Raw genomic sequence first — 4,867 nt, forward strand, 5'->3', positions numbered from 1 at the left:
GTTGGAATCTGCAGCAAGCAAGCCTCGTGCTCGCTTCAGTGCCTGGCTGCCGGCCGCCATCTTGGCTGACAGTTAATTTGCATATACTCACTGATTAGCCAATGAAAAGGGTAGCGGTCGTACGCTAATTACCATGTTTCTCTTTTATTAGTGTAGATAGGCAGTTCCAATAATATGCACACCTACACCCGGGGGAGTTATATTTCGCTTGTGTTTGCTATTAGCATGGAAATTTGTGCTAGACATAAAATGAAAGCCATTCTATCACAGAACCTGCATGACAGGCCATAAAACACCAACAGATAATAAGTTATGCTTTTAAGTGCCCATTATTTACATAAATAAAATGCAGAGGATTTATAAGCTGCCTTAATGTCTCTTGTTAGTAAGCATAATGTCTGTCTTTATTCAAATACTACATCCCAGCAGAATCTGGTCCTTCATATTTGTTCACATAGTCACTGTCTTGCCTGCCTATACTAACAGAGTTTCAATTAGTTCCTTGAATTGCCTGTTTCCTCAATCACAATGCATTACCTAGAAACTCCAAGTTTACTCTCTAGCAGACTGGTCTCAAATATACTGACTGCTAGTCAGTTGATAGTATTCATTCCCCACACTTCTGGTCACTCAGACCAACAGACTCAGGCTTTAGTTTTACAGTCTCCTTTAGAGTTCCTCAGCCCCTGTTAGAAAGTAACCCCAGACCCAACTACTCCCTCACCAAATATAATTGGAAGGGAATATACTGTATTTAATTTCTGCTACACTGTAATGATGTGATCTTGTTCCCTTCTCTATAGTGAACATGATCAAGATGACCAACTACCCATCACCTACCTAGACCACAGCAATACAGATAACCACCTAAACTGAAAAGGCAAATGACCAGGAAATCACAAACAGTTCTAGGAAGCTAAAACAGAAAGGACATGCAGGGGATTATTTTTTCTTTCTTTTTTTAAAAATATATTTTATAGATTTTTTTTTTACAGAGAGGGAGGGAGAGGGATAGACAGTTAGAAACATCAATGAGAGAGGAACATCGATCAGCTGCCTCCTGCACACTCCCTACTGGGTATGTGCCCGCAACCAAGGTACCATGCCCTTGGCCAGAATCGAACCTGGGACCCTTCAGTCCACAGTTCGATGCTCTATCCACTGAGCCAAATCGGTTAGGGCTATTTTTTCTTTCTTTAAAAATAATTTGAGCCCGGCCAGTATGGCTTAGTGGGTGAGTGTTACCTTAATCACAGTAAGCTATTTCATAGACAGATTTTGTATTTATTTCTACAAAAACCAAAAACTAAAAACTCTAGAATATTAATGAACACTTTTAAAACAATCCTTAGTTCCAAAGAAAGTAAACTTTCCTTCAAATGTATTAACACACTGAAGTCTCTACTAGTAGCATCTTCCACATCCTCTAGTCCAGTGGTCGGCAAACTGCAGCTCTTTGGCCCCTTGAGTGTGGTTCTTCCACAAAATACCAACTTCTGCGCATGGGCCACAAAGTTTCAGTCGCACTGTACGTGTGCGCCCGCACGTGGTTATTTTGTGGAAGAGCCACACTCAAGGGGCCAAAGAGCCGCATGTGGCTCGCGAGCCACAGTTTGCCGACCACTGCTCTAGTCAATTGCTGTTCATGTGGTACATCGATTTATTCTCCATTATAGCTGACAGCTGCCCTTCTAAAAGACTGTAGCTTAACCATATGATGTAGTTTTGATTTCTTTCCTGCCCATAAAAATGTTTTAAATCATCACAGAATGGCAACTACAATAATACTGAGCACTTGCTACTACTCCTCTTCCTACTGCACTAATAAGTGCTCACTATATACCACGCATAAAGAGCTTATTTTATCAATTCATTTAGTTCTTCAACAGTTCTGAGGTAGTTTACACCTCACTCTGACTATTCACATTCTACAGATGAGAAAGCAGAGGCACAGCAGGCAAATAGCCTGATGTAATTTTTAACCCAGGTAGTGTAGTTCCATATCCGCACCATTAATTATGATGTTTGTATTAGTTAACTTCATTTCTTCTTTCATATACAAAGGACAGCTATTTAAAAAAATAATTTTCAAATTTATTTTGTCACCAGCATTTTTTAGGAGGCAGATATAATATCTTGTGAAATGATTTAGCCAAGAAGCTTCACAAAATGCAGCTAAATTTAGAGAAGGATGTGGGCTAGCCCGTATCCTAACTAAGGTAGTATGGTTCAAAATCTGGGCACTCATTTAAAACAAGGAAATATATGTATTTTTTTAACCCTCACGTGAGGATATTTTCTCCATTGATTTTGAGACAGAGTGGAAAGTAGGGAGGGAGGGAGGGAAGGAGGAAGGCAAAGATATATATACACACACTAGAGGCCTGGTGCACAAATTCATGCAGCAGTGGGTCCCTCGGCCTGGCCTGTGAAATCAGGCCAAAACTCGCTCTCTGACATCCCGAGGGGTCCCGGATTGTGAGAGGGCACAGGCCTGGCCAAGGGATCCCACCGGTGCAGGATTGGGGCCAGGGAGGGACACGGGAGGTTGGCCAGCTGGGGAGGGGTTGCGGGAGGGCTCCAAGGCATGTCCGGCGCATCTCACTCAGTCCCAATCGGTCGGACCCCAGCAGCAAGCTAACCTACTGGTTGGAGCGTCTGCCCCGTGGTGTTCAGTGCACACCATAGCAACTGGTTGACTGTCTGCCCCCTGGTGATCAGTGTACATCATAGCAAGTGGCTGAGTGGCCTTGGCATATCATTAGCATATTATGCTTTGATTGGTTGAACGAATAACCGGACACTGAGCATATTAGGCTTTTATTTTATTTATATATATGGAGCCTAATATGCAAATTGTCCACTCAGGAGTTCGACTGGGAGACTGGGAGTTCGATCGCTCGCTATGACATGCACTGACCACCATGGGGAAGTGCGGAACATGGCAGGCAACCAGCGGTGGTGGCAGGGCACTGAAGGAGTGAGGGAAGGAGGAGGCGGGGAGGCAGGGTACCTGATCAGCCCTGATCGCAGGCCAGGCCTAGGGACCCTACCCATGCACAAATTTCATGCACTGGGCCTCTAGTGTGTGGGCCTCTAGAGAGAGAGAGAGAGAGAGAGAGAGACACACGCAGATCAATGTGAGAGAAGCACATCGATTGGCTGCATCCCACACGTGCCCAGACCAGGGCCAGGGTTCCAACCTGCAACCAAGGTATGTGCCCTTGACTGGGAATCGAACCCAAGATACTTCAGACCTTGGGGCGACGCTCTAACCACTGAGCAACTGGCCAAGGCTAAAATAAGGAAATATCTTAATAATGAAGTTTTTATATTTGGATACCCCCTTCCTGTGAAATTAAAGCTCCACAAGGACAGGGAATTTTGTCTGTTTTAGTCATTGTATACACCTAGTTCCTCAAACAATGGCGATGCAAGAAATCTGTGATTTTGCCCTGGTCAATGTGGCTCAATTAGTTAAACGTCATTCCATGCACCAAAAGTCCAAGGATTCAATTCACGGTCAGGGCCATGCCCAGGTTCTGGGCTTAATACCTGGTAGGGAGTGTGCAGGAGGCAGCCGATCAGTATTTCCCTTTCTCTCCCTCTCCCTTCCTCTCTCTCCAAATATCGATTTTTAAAATCTTTTTAAAAAGGAAAAAGAAATCTGTGATTTAGATTATAAATACAACAGTGCCCAACTCCCAACTGAGGCATTCTCCCCATGAGCTTACCCTTACTTTATTTTTCATAGCACTTACCTGGAATACTATACATTTACATCTTATGTGAACACTAGAAAATAAGTTCCATGAAATAAGTTTATTCACTGCTCTATCTTCAGCACCAAAGCTGGTACTCGATAAATATCTGATCCATCAGTGAAGATTTACTGTCTGTCATCCCTTTTCTCCCCACTGGAATATAAATATCAGGAAGGCAGGGACTCTTCACAACTATGTTCCTAGAACCTAGAAGAGGTACCTAATAAATATTTTACCTCTTGTTTCTGGTTTTCACTCCAAATATGCTAGGTAAACTACATCAACAAAGCAACATAAAAGTGCCAGCAAGAGAGAATCTACAGCATAGGTAGGGATGCCAAACAGAATCCCTTCCCAAGTTTAAGGTCAATATTCTTTACTGTGTAGTAAAAAAGCTTTAAGGGCTTTCAGACAGCTACATGTGACCCTAGTTCCCATATTCCTGATTCATGCCTATGTCTTAATTTAATCCTAGGGCTCTCACCATCATGATTCTCAGGAGCACAAAAATCCTAATGCCTGCTAAAAATTATTCCTCTTACAGAAAAAACCTGCTCTTGACTCCTTGTGAGAATCTTACCAATCTCCAATAATACCTTTCAAGCAAAGCCATCTCTTTTATTCAACAAGTATTTACTAAACACATGCCAGGCAGTGGCAATTATAGTGTGATACCATTTTAAGAAAAAGGAATAAAATATACAGGAAAAATACGGCAGAATAAGCATCAAGAATGTGTTTAAAATGTCTTAATCAACAGAGAGAACTCATCTTAAGGGTTTTTTTAAAAAACATACTTAGCATTCTCTAATTCATAAAACTAGCAGTAGGCATTGGAACACCTGGAATATTAGCTAAGGTTTCATAGTAAACGAATACACCTTAATTTCCATCAAGCAATAAGGAAAAATAACATTTAAAAAAATCTTATAATAAAGAAGTATCTCTTAAAAACCAGGGACATTCAAAGCAGTGGTAACAAATGAAGTCTACCTGAAGACAGTATAATGGCAGCTATCTCAAATTGTATTTTTTTTAAAAATATATTTTATTGATTTTCTACAGAGAAGAAGGGAGAGGGATAGAGAGTTAGAAACATCGAT

General features: G+C 41.7%; 1 protein-coding gene across 1 annotated transcript in view; it reads right to left on the minus strand.

Moving 5' to 3' along the window:
- EP300 (E1A binding protein p300) overlaps window positions 1-4,867 on the minus strand; it is a 75,994-nt gene that overhangs the window by 53,248 nt on the left and 17,879 nt on the right. The gene's annotated exons all lie outside the window — the stretch shown is intronic.

Source organism: Myotis brandtii, unplaced genomic scaffold, assembly GCF_000412655.1.
Source record: "Myotis brandtii unplaced genomic scaffold, ASM41265v1 scaffold339, whole genome shotgun sequence".
In the NCBI taxonomy this organism is placed as follows: domain Eukaryota; kingdom Metazoa; phylum Chordata; class Mammalia; order Chiroptera; family Vespertilionidae; genus Myotis; species Myotis brandtii.